The sequence below is a fragment of the Ochotona princeps genome, chromosome 20 (genome assembly GCF_030435755.1).
Source record: "Ochotona princeps isolate mOchPri1 chromosome 20, mOchPri1.hap1, whole genome shotgun sequence".
NCBI classification, from domain to species: domain Eukaryota; kingdom Metazoa; phylum Chordata; class Mammalia; order Lagomorpha; family Ochotonidae; genus Ochotona; species Ochotona princeps.
The window spans coordinates 7,911,360-7,933,708 of NC_080851.1; positions in this window are offsets into that span (position 1 = coordinate 7,911,360).

The window sequence follows — 22,349 nt, forward strand, 5'->3', positions numbered from 1 at the left end:
ACTCTCACCTTCCGAACTCAAAAATCCAGCAGGAAATTTATGTAAATCTGTCACATATTTGAAAAATTTCAGTCTTCAAACCATTTAAAACATTTAAATGTAGCAGCAAGAAGCCAAGAGATAAAGGAATCTATACTGATTTACACAAAACTATCTCAAACAGGTACGATGGCAAAAATGTATAGATTTTTACAGAAATAAAATCTGATGTAAGAATAATTAAGACATTTTCTAACCTTCCACTGAAATCATACCCTACAGAAGTTAACCAAACATCTGTCTCCGTCAGTACTGTTTCTAGTTGGATAAATGAAGCTGGATGAGACAGAAATACAAACTACATAGCTGCCACAGCTCTTTACAAGAGTGACCCACTCTTTTCTGAAATTCCTCACCTCCCATGGATTTCTCAACCCATTCTCTAACTCAAGCTCTAATTATGACTAATGATCTCCATTTCTGTAAATCCAACAGACTTTGTACAGTTCTTGCCTGATTTGAGGTCTAGCACCGCATCACACCGTTGAGGACACGCTCTTGCAGCTAAGTCTTTGTTACATGCAATACCACACTTTCATGTTCTCATCTGCTTTTTTAGCAAGAATGAACAAGGGAGGACCCCCTTCATTCTTTGTGTAAGAGTTGAAAATCTCTGCAACTCATCTTCAGGTATAAACTCTCTCCTCAACAACTTCATGACTAGATCAGTGCTTTCCAGTGTCAGAAAGTATACACAATTAGGACATTTATCCATGTAAAGGCCTGAACTGCCACTTGTACAAAAAAATGAACCCTAAACTGCCCCCAGACATGTTCCTCTACCAGGTTTCTACTCCTACAAGAAACAGCAAAATCCTGCTGCTTCCATGTTTCCATTTCGGTAGAAAGCAGTAAAGTCCTGCTCATTATAACGTTCCTGTGTTTCTCATCCCAGTGGGGTGAAAAAAAAGCCACAAAATGTCTGCTGGCTCATCAAGTCAAACCCACATTTAACTGTTCTTCATTCCACTGGTTCATTCTACCGGATCCAAACTTTGCAAAACTGACACCTACATCAGTTTCTGCTAGTACATTTAAATTCGAAATGCTGTTATCTCCTTGAGTGATCAGGAACAGCCTCCCAGGTGATGCCCTCCCCCCCGCCATTCCACCAATTCCCACTCCATTCTCCGCGTGCAGTCTCCACGACCTGTCAAAAGCCGAAGCCCACTTGGGTCACCCCTGTTTAAAATCTCCCAGCTAGCTGATCATTGGTCTCTGAAAGGGCTATGAACGTAAGCCATATTTCTCCATTTGCATCCTCCCAAGTGCTTGTTAGAAGAGTCTAAGAAGCTCTGAGTCCGATCATCAGGTCCAAAGTCATAATAACTAGCACTTAAGTAGCATTTCTCTCTACCAACATCTTCCCTATGTATTATTTCATTTGTGCCTTTCAAAGGCCTTTGAAGTAAGATCACTTCTACCAGGGCATACATAAAGAGTGAAGACGTGCCTTATCCCAAGCCAATTATCTACTAGGTGACATAATTAGCACTCAAATCCAAGTAAAACTAAGTCACTTTGTGGAGGAAACGAAGTAAAATTATCTTTTGCAGTTTCAGCGAACAAACTGTTTAAAACAGGACTGAAGCTCAAAATGACTTATGCTGAATTTTAATTACTAGGTATATAAGTAGATATAAAAGGTTTCATGAAGATATTCCAGTGAAGAATTAAAATAACTATTTAAAAACAGCTATCTGGCATTTAGAAGTATTATTATTTCCCAAGACAGGTTAGAGTTATCTTAAAGCTTCATTTTATTTGTCAGAGACTAAACTCAATACTAAATTTGATGCATTCAAAACATGTCAAAGTATGGAGATTTGACTCACTGCAGCTTTTTTTTCCAGAGCCAAATCGAATTTATTAAAGATGTGCAGGTGTGCCAGATGGAGCAAGCAGGTGGCGGCAGTCCAGGACATCAGCAGAGGTCATCTAGAGCCCAAGGGTCTTTGGGATGTTTCGAGGGGTGGAGGCGTTCACAGGGGTGGGGGCGGGAGCGGGTACAATGAGGTACATGTTGGTGTGCCTTTCAGACTTAGGCTTTGCTCTCTTGGGGGGCTAGCTGGTTGCTCAGGAATGCAGAAGGTGGGGTGGCGAACAACAGGCAGCATGCGCTAGGCTGATCTTGTGAAATGTGGGGCCCTTGGTTTACTGTCAGTTCTGGCGGCTGAGGAACCAGACTGGCTGAGGCGTGCATCCCTGCACCAGCACGCCGGAGTTATTGTAATACTAGAGCAACCAAGGTGCCACTAAAACACATGGCTGAGCCCTGTACCACTTCTGTACACAGGAGTTCCACCAAAACAAAGAGTAAACGCCCACTGCCAACACAAACTGACCATCACAGAAACCAGTCCAGGAACAGAGGAGTCTATTCTGGCCAAGCAGGCCAGGTAAGAGAACACTAGACACCAACCAGGTGGAAACCCAGGTCTAGATGAGAGCTAATGAAAGCACGCTAAAATTACCCAACAAGGTAGCTCACATAGGCTGGACTTCCAGATAAATGAAATGCACTACTTCACATCAAAGCAAACTTCCTCAAACAATGCCAAAATAAAATTTCCATACATCACAGTAAACAATACTAAAATAAAATTTCCATAAATCACAGTATCTTGAAATAGAAGTTCTCCAAAACACATTTTGATTTAAAAGAAATCATTTTTATACTTCACTAGTTCCCTGGACTTAAAAAATAATCTTAGAAAAATAAGACAGTTGTTACTGTTTTTTCCAATAAACAAGGATGAAAATAAAAATGAAATGAGAAAACCTTCCTAGAAAAGAATCATATGACAATTATACCACCATCTAGCACCAGATTCCACATCCAGGACAGGTTCAAAAGGCCACCAATGAGTTTGAAGATCGACTTGAAGGCACACCCAGAGAGCATCTACCTGCTGGTTCCCTATGCAGAGGATTATGCTGGCCTGACCCAGCAGCCAGAAACTCCATCTGGGTTTCCCATGGGAGTAGCAAGGCGCCCAGGCCCTTGGGGCATCTTCCACTGCTTTCCCAGTCACATGCAGACAGGTGCACTGGAACTGGAGCAGCCGAGCCTGGGCGAAGTACTCACATGGATTTCAGGACTGAAGCTTAGCTCCCGGTGCCACAATGTGGGCCCCAAAGGGCACGGACTTGAAGGAAATGACTTTGTGGCTAACTTGAAGTAACAAGACCCTTTTTAAAGCTCTTTATTAATTTAAAACTACCAGTATAGGAAGTTATTGTCATTTTGTTAAATCTTATCCACAAAAATGCTATGAAATATATAAAGTATTTACTGCAGTGACCAATGACTGCTTTTGCAGGTATAGTTTAATAAAAATGAACTAAACAGACAAGAAGCTCAAAAATCCTTCATTTTTTTCCCCCAATATCTGCTAAGATTATCTAAATACACAATTAAGTCTACATACATGATCTCCTGAGGACAAGCTACCTAAACCTAAACCCTTCAGGCCGAAGAAGGAAGAAGCAAAATAGCAGCTGAAGACCCCCTGGCGACTACCTCTCCACATGGATACATGCTTGAACACCTGAACACAAAGTCATCTCCCCAAGAGCTGCAGACGCCAGGCAAGATCCCAGTGTCTTGTTCTACTACCGCTGTAAGGAAAACCCCAAAAAACAATGCAAAGGATGCGCGTGTCACCTGCACAGGTGCGAGCCTGAGCCGCAGAGCAGTCAGCTTCCCCAGCCATGTGATCAGCCTCATTCCCTCCCCAGCACCAGACGACAGCATGCCAGCCACATGCGCAAGCCAGGAAAGCAAGCTTCAACCTACACCTCAAGAGTTCAGAGAGGGGGCCTTCCGAAAGCCCAAAGCCTGCACATACTGACCCCCATCCCACCCACACCCGCTGGAGCTCATAGACAACCTCTACACACGCCCAGCACCAGCAGAAGTCTGTCTCTGGTGAGTCAGACTCATTTTGGCAGGTATCACTGCCACCTTTGGGTGAGCTTAGTAGGCACCTGTGGGTGGGGCCTAGTTACTGGAGGACACAGGTATAATCAACCTCTGGTCAACCGGGATGGCTAGCACACTACCTTTAATATATCAGCTCCTTGCTGATAGCAAGTCACCACAGGACTGTGTCTTCAAACATCAGCACTGACGGGTAAAGCTCAGTGTTGGCAGGATACCAACACTTTCTCTTCCTAAGCCTGTGCTCATGGACACTATCTGAACTTGTTTCACTATCACCTGCACCTGGTGATACATACTGGCTTCACTATAGATATCCACCAGCCTCTCGCAGGCTTAGGGTAAAGCCACCTCCCAGATTTCACAGGATCCAGGGAACTTGAACAGCTGGAAACCTGGTCAGGCAGGTTATAGTTGTCTAGACCTCTAAGTGTACATTACGGCTCACCAAAAATTAACAGTCAAATAAAAGTTGTGCGTGTGTGCAGAGTCACTGTTGGATATTGTCGGTAGCAGCACTATCTAGCTTCAATGTTTCATAGTTCAGCCTCACAACATTTAAAACACTAACATTTAAAACATGAACCTCACTAACATTTAAAACATGTCTGATCTTGACACAGCAAACCAACTTCTGGAAACATTTTCTAAGAATATACTTGCTAAACGACACATGCTTCACTGTTCGAGGCAGTAGTATTTTTACTAGCAGAAGCTAGACCAGTGAATCAATGAAGAGCATTCTTTATAAACTCCATGAACTATTGTCCATTCACACGATGGAGTTGCTACACATTGGAAAAACAAGACAGACAGAACATTCATTTCTAAGGAACATTCTAAGACAAATTAATTTTTAAAGTAATGTGATGTATACTTCCATGGATACCTAAGGACACATTTACATATGCAGATATTCAAGCATACAATGTTTGAAGACGCCTTTACCAAAAAACAAAAAGTGCACAAGTGAAACTCTTACCATCTAAAGGAGATCTGAAGGTTACGTTCTTCGCTCTCATTTTACTCCTACTGTATCATCTACATTTTCTGAACCTGAGTGTATATGTACACCATTTCTCAAAGCCTTCACAGGATTTATCCTAGTAGCTACAATTCAGAACACTTTAGCTTTGCATTTTCTCCAAAACAAAGTATTTGATGCAGTGGGAATCATCATCTAAGGATCTGACTAGTAGTGGACAAAGTAGAAGCAAATGTTGTGTTTTTTTTTTATTGTTAATTATTTTGCATTATGTGACAGTTTCATAGGCTCTGGGAATCCCCCCATCCCTCCCCCTCCCCTCTCCCCGAGTAGAAGCAAATGTTACATCTAATCCACCCTACACCCACGGCAGTGGCTCATGTGATCCTCGGCCCTTCTTCACCCCAGATCAAGCGAGCTGGGCGAAGCAGTGGCATTTCATTATGCCATTTTCCAAATCTAGATCAAGCCCCTCTAGACATAGAAATGCATTAAACTTAGTCCCATGAAGTTTGATGGTAATACACATCCATAAGGTAAAAGCACTTTATAGCACAGTATTGGGTTATCTGGAATCCAATTTATAAAAAAGCCTTTTACACATTCTCATTGGTAGGCAATCATGTATTTCAATTCCATCAAAGATCTCTCAGGTTCCTTTATGTTCTTTTAAACAAGTACCATAAAACATTTATAGAAGTGCTTTCCCAGGTCTCCAATCAAATGTTCCTGGATTTGTACATTTCATTAACAGAAAAAAAAAAATTTTTTTCCTTGCCATTATTACAAAGGGGACAAAGCTGCGAACGCTTGCCTTGAGGCGTTTTCAAACTGTGGTGGGGGAGGGGCTGTCAGAGAGGATCTCTTCCCAGGCTGCACCTGCTTCACATTTTTACATACGCAATAGATGGATGTTTCAGCACAGCAGGAGATAGAAACACACCAAGGAAATATTCTACTCCTTCCTTTATTCTTTCCCCTGGGGCGATGCTTCTTGAAAAATCTGGCTGTGCTGTATTCTCACTGAACATGTCAGGCCCCGACTGAAGAGGGGAAATTTGGAGGCTTCTAGGAACTCTTGTTCCCAACTCTGAGCTTACACAGCCCCTGGGATTTGGGAGGATACAAAAGTTTTTGCAACCAAAGGCTCCCAACAAGAACTCAAAAGTCTGTTACACATCTGGAGAAGACCACTCAAGGTTTTCACTCCTTCCCCTGCAGGCAGATTAACAAACTCTCCTTCTTATTCAACATGGTGGTAATCCCATTAAACAGCAACCAAAGCTAACTTCATTGAGTGTTTCTCACAAGTTTTTGAACCATTACCTTTTCTATTTACTATTACTTATATGGCTTCCTGAAGACATACACACAAGTAACAAGTCGAGAGACTTGCCCAGGAACACACACCGATTCCTACAACACCGTCTGCCCTTAATGTGATAGGTTTGAGATTCCAGGGCACTAAAGGGCCCAGCGGGCAGGAGTCTCAGAAAAACACAAAACGGCAGTGCAAAAGGATAACTTCACAAGCCAAAAAAAAGATTTCAAGTTGTCACACATGTATTGACATTTATTTAACGTATCTTCCCCAGGTAGAAAATGCAGCACATTCAGGCATAACAACAGCTTCAGAACTACACCTGTACAGAAACTTCCCCTTCAAATCTCAAGAAACTGGGACTTCTGAGACAACATTTTGTATCTCCAGAGAATCTTGCATTTTAATAATGTTATCATGCTTCTAAATAGTGTACATATCAGTAATTGGCATTGTCTCAAGCTGAGCACAGAGGAGCTTGTATTTAAAAATAGCCCCAGACCCTTCAGGCAGAGCAGATAAGACACCAAGAGTATAGCAAAAGCTAATCTTTGGGCCCGGCCCAAATTTTCTTACCATGGTTGTCTAGACGCATCAAGAGAGCTCTGGGCGCTGAACAGACCTAAAGCCGTGACACTGAACCGCTACCGAGAGCAGGACAAACACTGGCTACTGACGCACCTGCACCAGCCCCAGCAGGCGGCACCACTTATAGAGAAGCCCAGGATGATGAACACCTGAACGATCTGCTCAGTCTGCCCGAGCTGGAGGGGCGCACCTGTAGGTCATGCTCCCTGCCCGAGCCTGCGAGGCATCTTCCCCAGCAAGAGCTTCAGCCAGGTGCAGGCTCTTAGGCTATGGGGGTGAGTTCTGCATTCCACAGAGCTGAACCTCAGGACCCCACATGCTAACACTTCATCCCCTCAAGTGAGCCACTCACCAGAAAAGGAACACATCTCTTTGTTCAAAACAACAAATGAATGAACAAACACCTGCCCCATGGCCTTGTATAAAGCAAGCAATTACACAATATTCACAAACACTGTGTCTCATGAGAACTGGGCACATACTATATAGTATGCGAAAACAGATTCAGTTCCTAGAGTCACATAATGGTTCAAACCTTGCACTGAGCCTTCCTCTCCTAAATCCTATGGCTTTCTATAATAACTTATTTAGATGCAATTATGTTAGAAATATCCTGGTTTATGTAAAATAAAGTTTGTGAAAAATACGGATAATGAAAAACCTACGCATGGATTTCAAAACATTTTTGCACCAAAGTAAGCGTAGCCTTTCATCCCATTTTACCATCGCTATTTTAAGTACCTTTACATATGCTTTAGGTTTACATAGTTATTTCCAAACAACAAACCTGAGGATGCCAGTCACTGGGCTAACATGAGCACCTACTGCACTCCAGAACTATTGTAGGCAACTTGCAGTGAACACAAACAAGTCCCCATCTTCCTTAACTGATAATCTGGGAAGAAAACAAAAGACAAAGTTAGGGGAATTGGGAGAGGGGTAGGAAGATAGGGAGAGAGAGAAAGAAGAAAACAGGATATTGTGAAATGAAATGCTAGCATTCTTTGTCAGAGGTTTAATATACATTATATAAAAACGACTCTCACGCATAGAAAGAAACCATCGGCTGCCCTAGACTGAAGTGAAAAACAATCTGTAATTTATAATAGTCACTGTGCCTGTTATGGACAAGAGTGTGGTCAGAGACTAGCCAGGAGGCTATCACAGAACTCAGAGGAAAACTACTTGGTTAACAAGGCAGATTAAAAGCCAGGGGTGAGGCTGGAAACAATTGTTCCGGGCAAAGGTAGGTCATCAACATATGAAATGCAGCTGTGATAGAGCCAAGACTGTCTGCTTTGACTCCTTTTCCTCCGCTTTACTGGGGCAAGGGAGAACCGGTAGAATCCGAAGAGATGTAGTGACTTGGAGAAATGAAACCTTGGGTTAGGGTGGGAGAGACAAGAGAATCTCTATCTTCTAATTGGAAATATTCAGCTTCAAACACCTATTAATGGCCAAGCGATAACGTCAACTAGGTTAGACCTGTCGTTCTCAAACTCACAAGAGCAATTCAGTTTAGAGGTACATAGAAAAGCAGACTTTGCAGGAAGAGAAGAAACAAAGACAGCTCTTCCATCCACTGATTCACTTCCTAAATGGCCATAACAACCTGAACTGAGCTGATCCAGAGTCAGGAGCCAGGAAGTTCTTCAAGGTCTCCCCCCATGGGTGCAGGGGCCCAAGGACTTAGATCATCCTCTGCTGCTTTCCCAGGCTTCAAGCAGAGAGCTGGATGGGAAGTGCAGCAGTTAGAAAACAAACAGATACTTTATGGGATACCGGTGCTCGTACACCAGCCCTGAGACAAGTTTTTAAAGTAATCTGTTCATCAATAGAATTGCTGTTTAGAGAAAGAAAAGATTGTTGGGGACCTGGTGCCATAGTGGAATAGGTTAGGCCTGTGCCTGCTGTGTCAGCATCCCACATCAGTCAGTGTTTGTTTGAGTCTTGGCTGCTCCGCTTCTGATCAAGCTCTCTGCTAATGTGCCTGCGGAGGTAGCTACAGATGGCCTAGATGCTTAGATCCCTGCACCCAAATAGGAGACCTGGAAAAAGATCCAGGCTCTTGCATTGGGATCAGGCCAGCTCCAGTCACTGAAGTCATTTGGGGAGTGAACCAGCAGATGGAAGATCTCTCTCTCCTGCTTGCTGGGTAAATCTGACTTGCAAATACAAATAAAGATTGAAGAAAGAAGAAAGATTGTTAACAAAATTATAAAAGAAGGAAGTGAAATTGTGTAAACTGCATATTAAAGACCGTTTCTTGAAAACTATAAAATTCTTCTCATAAAGGTTAAATTGTTATTAATAATTTTAATAATAATCTTCCCTTAATGCATAAATAGATTAGCACTTGTTATTAGAATCCCAGTGAGAGGTCTTTTCCCACATAACGGAACTCTCCTCCAGTGACTGTAAAGAACGCACATGCGCACGGAGGCAAGCACTCAGGCCCCCTCGGATGCAGAGACATTCCAAACCCCGGCAGGAGCAGGTGGGCAAACGCTCCTGGCAGCAGCACAACCAAGAGCAGTGAATCAGCCCCAGGCTGTTCTCCGCAACTGGAAAGGTGAGGCCAAACTGCCCTCAACCAGGAAATAAATAAATGTGTTATAATATTATATCTAATTTAGCCTTCACAATCAAATCAAGTGTCCCTGTAAATAGGCAAGCTTGAAGATGACAACCCTCAGTTTAGTTTTTAGGGCCTTCCACAAATTTCCTTATGCCTACAAAAGACACAACTTCTTCCCTCGAACCATGGGCCTTCCAACTCATTCATCTCAATCCATCCCAACTCTATTTCCAAAGACACAAAACAAGCCCCATTTCACGCATTTGCTCTATAAATGTCAGTTTCTTATGTTTTCATTTTGAAAAACACTCACACACATGAGTGTACACACATTCCAACTTCTGCATTTCCGATGTATGCTCTACCACATTCTAACCTGTAGTGGTGCCGAGTTCCTTCTGCTTACTCGGACAACATGAAAGCATCTTGAAGGCCAGTCCAGGCTCACATGCAAGCGATCGAGGATTTATGGCGCAGGGTTCAGAAGACCTGGGTCTAAAACCTCTGACCGGCAGCCTCTCTCCCTTACACCTCTCTCTTCTTCCTCCTTCCTTTTATTCATCTGTAAGATGAGTGTGTCAGAAATTGCTTTGTAGAATTATTATGCAGCTTAAACAGGTAACGTGAAAAGTCTTATGCAAAACAAGTGCTGACATCCTAAATAATTATTATGAAACACCAAGCATGTGCTTCTTTTTTAATTTTTATTTTTCATGATAACAGTTTCATAGGATCAGGGACTTTCCCTGCTACTCTCCCCATTCCTCTTTTCCCTGTCACTGTTTCCCCCCATATTATTACAATAATGTAATCCTTCAGCAACAGTCACAAGTCCATCATTCTGCTATGTAAGTTTATCTTGACATTTTAGTGATAGACAATGGTAAAAAGCCCATCATCCTGTCAAAAATATACTTAAAAGTTTCATTGGGAGTCCATCCTTTACTCAGGAGTAGAGATACATAGTGCACTGTAACTTCACTTCTCAGAACGCTAGCTTCCATTACTGAGTTCCTCTAAGTGAATATATGAATATGCATATTATATGTGTGTGTGTGTGCGTATACATTGATCTTGCATTTTGCATGAAGGTTGCCTTATATAAAAAAGAACATATGATATTTGTCCTTTTGGGATTGGCTTATTTCATTAAGCAAAGTGGTCTCCAGTTTTCTTTATCCATTCCTCCTTCGACAGGCATCTGGGGGTGTTCCCAGGCCTTTGCTATTGCAGACTGTGCTGCTGTAAATATGGGATTACAGATCACTTTCTCATATGCAGATTTTATTTCCTTTGGATGTAATCCCAGAAGTGGGATAGCTGGGTCACACGGTGGATCAATTTTCAGTTGTCTTATTAGTACTCTCCATCCTGACTTCCATAGTAATTGTAGTAGCCTACATTCCCATCAACAGTGAGGTAGAGTACCTTTGTTTGCAATGTTCATAGGACATTCTTATATCCTTGTCACACTATAGAGAGGAAGACACGAAATTTGGAAAACAACAGTAAGCTTACACAAAGTTCAGATACAGCTGGAGATCAGGCAAGTAGGACCAATGTCCCAAAGACGTGCAAGTTGGTTGATGTGAACAAATTAATACTTTTGCATCTGTCTCCCACTGGTTTTGACTGTCACAATAGCATAAAAAGATACTCCAAGGATCAGGATGTGTTAAAGTGATGTTTATGGCAGTTTACTTCCCTACAAATCAAGATAGGGTGCTGCCTAGTTTGCCCTGCTACACACTTACTACCAGCAGGTGGTAGGAGGGCCAGCTGAGGTGGGTGAGGATAGAGAGAGATGCAGTTGATTTTTGACAAGGACAGAAACACATAGCACCAAGCAGAACATGACACGTGCGTGCCTACACAAATGGGACTCAAACTAAGAAGCCTGCGTACAGCAAAGAGAGCAATTAACTGAGTGAAGACACAGCTGAGGGACTCCAATAATATATTAGCAAATTATTCAACTGACAAAGGATTAAGACACTCTGAAAATAAAAAAAAAATTCAGAAAAAATCTGAACGCACTTCTCAAAAGAAGAAACAAAACTGGTTAAGGGTTACATGAAAACTTACTGAGCATTATCAGGGAAATGCAAATCAAAACCCTACTCACACCAGTTAGAATAACTAATATTAAAACACACACATGCAAAAAATAAATTGTAATGAGGACATGGAGGAGAAGGAAATCTTATACTCTGCCAGTGGGAATACAAATTAATACAAATTAATACAGCTATTATGGAGAATGATACAGTGTATGTCTTTTCATAAAGATAAAGAAGTTCTTAGGGCATAGGGTGGGAAAAAATTTTTATTGCTGGTACAAATTCTACACATGGTAAATTATTTATTGAGCAATGTTGATTTTACCATTACAGAGTTTTATTAAGAGACTTAAGACAGTGAAGACAATCTTATAATTATTTTCTTTGCTCATCCTACCCTACACCCCCACTGCTGCTCTCATCTAGCTGTTTGTATGAACCAGGTAAAATACCAGATCTACAAAGTAAGCCAAAGGAGAAAGCACTAAAAATCAGGCTTCACTCTGAGGACTTTAGGCAAAACCCTTACTGCAAAAACCCCACTCTGAACTTGGCGGGTCCTCTCCAGCTGTCCAGACGGACTGGCCTCTGAGGTGAGCAGACAGGGAAGGCAGCAGGGGCTCCCTGAGGAACTGTTCCCAAAGTGCTCACACAGCTGAGCACTCAGTAAACCCTGACTCCCAACAAATATCACGGAGCAGCTGAGTGAGCTGGTAACTGGAGGGTAACTGGACCTCCGTGCGAATGTTTCTTACACATAGACAAACCACAAGCTTCTCCAACTCCTGACTGCCCATTGTTATCTCTCCAGTGACTTTACAGCACTCCACCAAACCAGTGACACATGACTGGTTCCAAAATTCCTCCTGTTCCCTATTTTCTCCTTTCTCCCATCCTTTATATGACTGAACAATGCAAGAATTTCCTGAAGCCCAATGGATGAAAAATCAAAACAAAACAAAAAAGCCTTTGAATCTGCCCCAGGACCCAGGAATCTCACCTCCCAATAACAGAAACCCAACCAGGACAAGTGCTCATCTTCCTCCTACGGTGAGGTCACAGAAAACAGATTGCAACTGAACATGTTATTTATGCTAATAATGTATCATACAGGATTACCTGCACAGAGAAAAGCCAAGGGTTTTAACTATCCACTCAATTTAATTTGTCAAATATGCAAGAGTGCCTTTAAAGAAAATTTACTCTGCTGTACATGGTGGGAGATTTCATAAAGGAGCAACACATAAGTCTGTCAAAATCCTACAAACTAGATATGTTTACAAACATTTTAATTTTGATGTGTCGAGAGACAATGAAAAAGTCACATGGACAGTTCCAAAGATGAGGTTACCTCCATCCACAGAGAGCCACAAACATCACTGTGTCCTGTCACTATGCTGCATGTTAAGAACCGTGACAGGAAGGCCATTTGTTCAAGAAGGCAATCACGAGTCCAAAAAAGTGAATATTAATTACTTACTTACGATTCATTACTGGTGATCCATTCATGAGAAAGGACTAGAGAACTTGGATTAAAGAGTAGGTGAGCTCTGATACAAGCTAAAAGTACTCCATTGGTTAGAATTCTAGAAGAAGATACCTTTCTTTGCAATGTTTAAGAGGATTTCTGATACGTCTTTTCTCCCAAAGAAGAAAATAGCACATACTCCTGAGACTACCATTTTACCAGTTCACGCAGGAGGTTTCAATGTTTCAAATTTATTACATTCTTTGTCTTACAGCAGTTCACCCAGAAGCATAAGTCTAGTACCATTACAGCAATCCCCACAATTTGAACTATCCAATGGAGAGGAGGAATTTTCTTTATTGAGCATGTTCACTGTAAGCAATTATTTTTTGAGTCTTTTGATATTGTCTTATGAATTTGATTGTTAGTTTTCTTCTATCACCTACAATTATTTGAAACATTTACATGATTTGACAGAGACACATGACTGAATAACGCAGTTATTCCTCAAACAAGGCCAAATTCACTCTCCTCTCTGGCCAATTGGTTTCAATACATGGTATTTGTGGTCTTCAAATTAACCTGCCAAATATTTTCTAATGATTACATAATTCCATCAATTAACAAGCTATTTGCTACACTATATGGTACCACAGGAAGATTAAAGTGACATTTAACACACCATGAAATTACTTAGAATGATGGTGGCATTCTCCATTCCTTCCCAGCAGAAATGGCATTTACCCTTGTTAAACACATTCCTGATGACCTAGAAACTATGGTTTGGGACATTCTGAATCTCTCCTTTTTGTGTTACTGAATCCTAGCTATCTGTGTATAGGTATTTATAGAGGCCAGTATTCCCAATACAACACCCTAATGTGTTTCCTCACCATTGATCCTATATAAATTAATTGTAAAGAGAAATACAAACACAGTTTGTGTCCATGATACCTGGTTTATTAGCAAACAACAATAAAAGCCTCCTCATCCAGTGTTAACCTTCCATTTTTCAGAATTAACATAGTGTTCCAACTGAGTGTACCCTCCCAGGCCGACCCTTGAACCTCAGCCTTAGGATGTCAGCACTGTGGGGCAGCATCCTCTATGGGTGCTAGTTGAAATCCCAGCTGTTTCGCTTCTGATCCAGCTCCTTAAATACTGTACCTGGGAACTCAGCAAAAGATGACTCACATCCTTGCAGGTGACTCAGACAGAGCTGCAGCCTCCTGACTTTGGCCTTGAGGAGTGAATTAGCAGATGAAAGATGTATCTTTCTCTCTATCCCCCTCGTCTTCCTTCTCCCTAGCACTGCCTCTTGAATTAATAAATAAATCTTTCATTTAAAAAGCACATTCAAGAGTAATTAAACTATCTGATACAAGTTCCTTGGGGAAGTATAAAACTTTTCCCAGTATCATCAAGGATCGTGGAGCTCCCATAGAATAACTGTCCAATTTGTTTTATTATTTATAGCTTTATTAGCCTCTCATGGGTCCATCTGAGCGCCCCCTGCTGTCCGGATTTGTATTTACAAGTCTTTTTCCTCATGAGGTTTCATCCCAGATAGACATAATTCCAGACCACATCACCACCATGAAGTCATCTCCTAAAATCTCCACAAAATATTTGGTATCCCGAGAAGCTAACAACTGATTCCACATACTCACATGCTGCTTTGATTTAATATGCCTTGGATTTGTGTCGTTTGGGAAACTAATCAATAATAAAGTATTTGTTTTTCCCATTGGCCTATCAATTAGGTATATTTTATCTTCAGATAAGGCTCCACCTCAGTTGGCCACAGATACCTTCACACGTATCTATCATGCACCTGCAAAAGTCACTTGGTAGCGGCACTGAATAAATGGGTCCCTTGCCAGCTCTTCCTCTGTGTTGTATCCACATGGGCGGCTCTCTGCTTTCCTTCACACCGGGACCGTGTTCCACTGAAGATTCGCCATGACCTACCCTGATGTTTGGCATTCTCTGTCCTGCACAATTCATTGTCTACACTTCACTGAAGTCAGTTATGACTCTTCTAGAACATTCAACACAGCCTGCAAACAGGGAACTGAATGGCAGCTGTCATCAACTGTCATTCATCAGGAAATAGTGTGTTACTTTCCTCTTGAAATTATCCAAGGGGAGCCTAGTTTCCCTACTTAACAGGTTCTTCCCAACATTCCCTGTTGGACTGGAGACACACAGAGCATCCTTCTCTTGCTGGTACCGCCTTCCCACCGGAGTTTCCGCCCACGTGGTGAATCGCCATGTGTTCACTTCCTCCCTCGCTCCACACACCCGTGCTCTTCCTCACAGCTGGGTCTACCAGCTCACACGTATGATTTAACCACAGCGCTAATGATGGCAGAATCCTCCCCAGTGCCTCTCCTTGGCCTCAGCCCCAAGGGTGAACCTACCCATCCATGCAGTCTCTTCCACTCGAAAGACTTAGTGATATGGCCCTAATCATTCACTTTAAGAGACCACAAAAATTATGAAAGGATGTTTTGCAGGTTATTGCATGAGGGACACAGAGTAGATGAAGGGAAAAGGTGCAAAAAGGAAGATTCCCAGTAGGGACCAGCAGAAAACCTATCAGGATCATGACTGGTAACTCATAGACAGCAGACTTGAGTCAGCATTAGACAATAGCAAAACTACAAAGACATGTGGGGGGAATCAGGAGCAATCCTGGCAACCTCTTGGCAGGAGGTCATGCGCATAGAGCAGGGGGGGACCCCAGAGTGCAGCAGGGGGACAGGAGGAGGCTTGTATCCCATCCCTGAAGACTCCCGGAGCCTCACCAAGGACTATCAGTACGAGCACCGAGGACTACATCCCTACTGCCAAGGAGACCACGGGGGAAATGGAGTGCCTTCAGAGGACAAGAACTCTGAGGTCACCCACCCCCATTTGGATCTACAATGTGGGATGGAAGAAGCCCAATTCCTGCCTTGCAGGATCCAGGGTCATCGGAACGACAACCAGGATCCCTGAGCGGTCCGCAGAGACAGAAGAGCAGTGGACTTCCTTCGGAACTGGGGAGAGGAGCTTTCTCTGGCCCTTGCCTGCTTCCAACTTTGGGTCCCCAACCTCTTTTGTAAGGGCCATCAGGATCGCTCCAGAAACCCCTCATAACAAACAAACAAATGAACAAACAAACTAGAATAGATAGACAGAGAACAACTAGGAATGCTTAGAAACAGACAGGAAGTGGCTAGCCGGGATGCACTTATAACTCACTGGGTGGGACACAAAGATCAGTTACTCCTCTCTGGGGTGATAAAGATTTCTCTGCACACCCCTCCCAAAAACGTTCACCTAAACTGTTGACATATGTCCTGCTAAAGTTATAGAGTTAGACCACCCGAAAAACAACCAGGTTCAGCAAAATCATGCTTCAATGCTATAAAATGCTAAATACTAACATTAAAATAGACAAGAGACAGCTGAATAGCAATCTATAGCCATTTTAAGGTATACAGAACATGGTTGAATATAAACCAAAATTGAAATGTCTATGAATAAGTCACAGGTTCTGGTTGAGAACCTGCATTTCCCTAGTAACATATTGGTTAATCAATACCATGTCAATTAATGCCATAGTGTTGTGGATGGTTGTAAATATTATGTTGGGTTTTTTACCTGATTGGGATGATACTCTGCTGGTTCTGCCTTCAGACCAGAGATGGTCTCACCAAGAAGCCACTGAACTTACCAGGACAATAAGATGCTGGACTTTATGATTGGTCAAAACCTCCAATGAAAGAATCTCAACTGAATTTGAACTATGGAAATGCAACAAGGTGGAGCAATCCAAGGGGGGGGGGAGGGTTTGGGGAGGGGCGGGGGGAATCCCAGTGCATAAAGAAATGTGTCACATAATGCAATGAAATTAATAAAATAAAAAAAAAGAAATCAATTTAAATAATGACCTGGATTCAATTACAGCTACGGTTATTGGCTCACAGGTCTCTCTCTCTCTCTCTCTCTCTCTCTCCCCCTCCCCCCCCCTCCTTCCCTCCCTCTTCTCCCACTTCTCCCTCTTCCTCTTCCACTCCCTTCCTCTCTCTCTCTGTCTCCCTCTCTCTCTCCCCTTCTCCTTGTTCAAACCCTCCACCTTATCCCCAGTGATGACAAGATATGCTTGTAACCTTCAGCATGCTCCCTCAGGACCTACAAAAAAATAAAACCTGCATCATTTTCATTTTATGTCTGTCCTAGTCATTGAGGACATATTTTCCCCCTAAAGTATCCCATACAAAAACAAAATCTCAATATATTTATTAACACCTATATTCTTCCCAATTACTATCTGAACTATGTGCATGTTTCTATCTCTCCATCCAAACTGCAATCTCTTCAAGAGAATGATTTGTTTCTGTATTTTTACAACTGTCTTTAGCAAAGGTGAAAAACAAATATTGAGTTAACTGCACAAAGTTAGCACTCAAAAATCTAAAACATAAAAATGTATAAGCAGAAATAAGGAATAGAACTTCTATAGACCAAAAGAACAAGTATACTAAAAATTGAGATAAGCTCTGCTTTAAGAAAGCTCTATTGAAACACAAAAATCTGAGTTAAGAACCCTCTCTTTATATATTTACGCAACAGAAGAATTTATTTTCATAAAGATTCACTACATCCTTTCAAAAGTTTACTTGCTAGGAATATTAAAATATCATTTGATTTGCAAAGCTGTTTTAAATATCCATTGTATAACAAAAGGTGCACATATACATAAATATAAAGGATTAAATACTTTCCACAAACTCCTACTCCTCCAAAAATATGCTCTCTGACTGTGTCTCCCACAAATAACAAGGCAAACGAAGGGGGACCTTCTTGAGCAGAAAGCCAAAAATTAGGACAGAAGGGCTTAGAAAAAGAATCATTAGGAAAAGTTAATAGATTTTATTCAGTACAATGATAAAAGATAGATTTGAGACAATTTAATGATAATCTCTAAATCTATGAAGGGTTCTCAGGGGATGATTACCAGTTTGCCTCAAACTCCAAATTGGATTGCTACAAAAGAAAAATGATATTCTACAAAAGGAAGAATTCCCAACAGCTGGAATTTATTGTTTAACACTGAAATGAAAAGTGGAGAAATGAAAAGACTGTTTCTTAGGAGCAGCCTGTTCGGTAGATTGAAGTACCCCGTCTGCGGTAGGTGTCTGATTCGGGGTTGGACGCTGGGAAAGACCCGCATGCTGTAGCAGAGTGATCAGTTTTGCTTCCTACCTCAGCTCCAGGCTCCAGACCTGAGAGACAGTGGTGAGGACTCAACGCACTGGACTCCTTCCACCTGCTTGGGAAACCTCATCCCCAGCCCAGGCCTGTAGACCTCTGGAGGACTGAGCCAGCACATGAGAGATTTCTCTTCATCGACTCCCTTCTCGCCTCCTCTCCTCTTCCCCTTCCTTTTCCTTCCCTACCTTCCTCCCCTCTACTCCTCCTCTCCTGTCCTCTTCTCCTTTCCTCCTCTCCACGTCTCTCTCATAAACAAAAACAAATCAAACAAAATTCCCCTAAAGGCAAAAAAATATATACTAGTTTCTTGAGTTCTCATCCAATGTCTTGACTCAAACATTTTAAATTCATTCATCTTGAACCGTGTGTGTGTGTGTGTGTGTGATAGTCTTTTCTTTTGATACCCTATTCTGCCTCACAAAAACTGTATCAAAAGATTACTTTCAGGGTTTGGGTATATTCTAATTTTCTCCCACAAATTTCTTAAAGTTCTGCTATTTGGTGACTACTTTCTGGCAATTGTTTGACTGCTAAACATAGGGATAAGGTAGGATATATACAATTTAAATTTTAAAATATAGTTTCTTTACTCCTTCATGCCAAAGAGAGTTCCACGAAAGCATGAATCCTCCACCTCCACAGTTCATCCTCATCCTCTCATGCCCCAAAACTGATTTAAATTTGGAACACAGAATTCCTTCTGCTTTATTACTTCCCACAAGATTGCCCACAGCACTAACATAAGTCAAGAAAATTAATGAAGGAGAGATGAAAATAGTATAGAAATAACAACAAAACAGTCCTAAAGAATAACATGCTACAACTTGCATTAAAATTCCAATTTGTTTCCAACAATCTCCAAATTAACAAAGGAAACTGTGCTGAAAGACTCAGAATTCAAAGGACTAGATTATTTTGTAAACTCTAGAACAATTCATTTAATTACAGTAGCAACAAGTTAGAGTTTTTAAAACAACTGCCATGGTGTATCAGAAACAGAACAAATAGAACATATACAAAGCTAGGAGGAAGAAATTTATTTTAAGAAACTGCCTCCTAAGATTGTTGTGGCCTCACGAATCTCTAAGGAGGCCAGGCAACTGTCAGCTTGGACAAGAGTCGGAGTTTTGAGTTCCAAATTTGTAGGACAGGCACACAGGATGGAAAGTTTGAGTTTGTGCATTGTAGTCTTAAGGCACAATTTTTTTTTAAAGATTTATTTATTTCATTACAAAGTCAGATATACAGAGAGGAGGAGAGACAGAGAGGAAGATCCTCCATCCGATGATTCACTCCCAAGTGAGCCGCAAAGGCCGGTGTGCGCCGATCCGAAGCCAGGAACCTGGAACCTCTTCCGGGTCTCCCATTTGGGTGCAGGGTCCCAAAACATTGAGCCGTCCTTGACTGCCTTCCCAGGCCACAAGCAGGGAGCTGGATGGGAAGTGGAGCTGCTGGGATTAGAACCGGCGCCCATATGGGATCCCGGGGCATCCAAGGCGAGGACTTCAGCCCCTAGGCCACGCCACCAGGCCCAAGGCACAATTTTTTTTTAGGGAGTATTGGTTTTGCTCACTAGGCCTTCAGCTAATTCAATGAGGCCCACAACATGATCAAAAATAGCCCCCTCCCCTTTTTTAAAGCTAACAACTCACAGATGTTAGTCACAACTATAAAATATCCTCACACCATCACCTAAACTAGCACCTGGTCAAACTGGGAACCACAACCTAAAAAGGTTAACATGTCACCATCCCAACTGAGGTCCTTATTTCTAAACTTACAGAGTGTTTACTCTTTTCTTTTTTCCGAATTCCCTGAATCACTGCAATGAACTGTCCCTTGATAACAAGCATCACCCATTTGCAAACAAGTCTATTGATTTAAATTCCTGCAGCCTGGCACTGTTCTGGGCCTTAGGGATATAGAGAAGAGGGTCGCTAAGACCCCTGACATCACAGATCCTCTGTTCATCTTGTTCAGAGGAGTCACTACCATGCAATGTTAAATTTTACATCTACTAGTCATTTGGTTTTTTTCACAATAATGTCATTTTCAACAAGCTGGCAGCATTTTTCTGTGTTATCACTGTTGAATTCTTAGGGTACAGAACTGGTTCCAAGTAGATAACAAGTAGCCAAGACAATTGATGAATGAAATAACAGACAATCCAGTACAGTCTTTCTATTTTGAAGGTAATAAACAGAGGCCCATAAAGACTGACTTATTCAAGATAACACATCTGTAATTAGTCTACCAGGAAGACCATAAACACCAAGATTCATAGAAAAGAATGACTCATAGAAAAGATACATTCAACACTTATAGAAACTGTATCAACATAAAAATAATTGTCCCAACAAAGAGCAATCACACTCACAAATTAGTTCAAGTAAGAGTTGCAGAGTCCTAAAATAACTGACCCTGTCATCTCACACCATCCAACTTTGGCATACATAGTTCAGTTCCTGAACTAAGCCCTAATAGCTTGACAGTCTGTCTTAGGGTTCTTCTTTTCCTCATGAAAATTCATTTCATGTGGTTCAACTGGAAACAGCCTGCCTGTTCTGGGTGTAGGCAGGAGAGCAAACCCTTGCACAAATCATGCCCAGCATTCCATTCCCTGTAATCGATTCTCAGAGTAGGCAGGCCTACAGAGGACCCTCCTGTGGTCATCTGTGAGAGAAAGACTCATTGTTCCTCTGAAGTCACCGTGCATGAAAGCTCAAAGGCCTCAAGTTTCTGGCAGTGACAACTCCATCATGTGAAGCAAGCCAACCCATACAGACAGGCAATTTAGTATAGAGAGAAATCGAAAGACAGGGAAGGAGAAAACCAGAAACCAAATGATATAATGGCAGGATCCAGTCGTAACTAAATTTCGGATTTTTAATTTTTTAAGCCAAGAAATAAATAGATATGCCCATTTTATGGAACACAAAATGTGTTTTATTAAATTTACTTCTTTTATTGATAACATTTAATTAGAAAAGGTGTGATAAACATAGTCGTACAAGTGTAAACTCCATGACAGCAGATTTTTGTGCATGTTTTGTTCAGTGCTATACATCCACATTTACATACATACATCCACATTTACATACATACATCCACATTTACATACATACATCCATATCTAGAACTCGTTCAATAAATATTTGAACACATTCATGGTGTGCACATTACTAGAGTTAAAATATACAAAGAAAGCTAAGCTAAGCTTTCTGTTACTAATGAAAAATACAAAACCCAACAGAGTTATCATGGATCGGGGTATCTATTGTTTCATTAATCTTCATAACAAAGGTGATAGTCATTATTATCCACATTTTACAAGTGATGAAATTGCGCTCAGAGAGGTTAATTAACTTGGCCAAGGTCGTCCAGTAAATAATGGATCTGGGATTGAAGCCCAGGAGTTCTATCTGACTTTTATGTCTATATGTATCTTTATACTTATCACATTATTTGGCTTTATCTTAAGCTACGTTTCGCCAGTATCATCAGTCATTTGACATAACAAGGATTTTTAATGCAACTTAATTTTTAATCAAAATTTTGAAGGGCTGGAAGCCCAAAAGTTTTAACCAAATCAGACAGCAAGAATAGGAAAACTACCTATACTGTAAGGCTCACCCCTTGTAATTTAGTCCTCAACATGATATTTCAACATACATTCTAAGCAGTCAAAGAGGAAAACATGCCAGAGAAAGCAACTGGTCTAGTGTACAAGATGCCTGCATCCCACTCCCAGCACCTGGGTGAATTTCCCAGCTCCAGTTCCTGACTCCAGCTTCCTGTTAATGTAGATCATAGGAAACAAGGGATGGCTGGACTAACTGGGTTCTTGCCACCCATGTGGAAGACCTGGACCAAGTTCCAGCCCAGCCTCCACCATGCTACACTTGGGTAGTGAACTAGCATGACACAGCTCTGCCCGTCTCTGTCTCTGTATCTCTCTGTCTCTCAAATAAATAGCAACTAATACTCTGAAAGCTAAATTATGTTAAAAGAATGTTATTGACCACTCATTTAAGATTATATTCAGATCATTACTTAAAAGCAGCAAAAGACTCGAGCCAGTACAGTGGCAGAACAAGCTAAT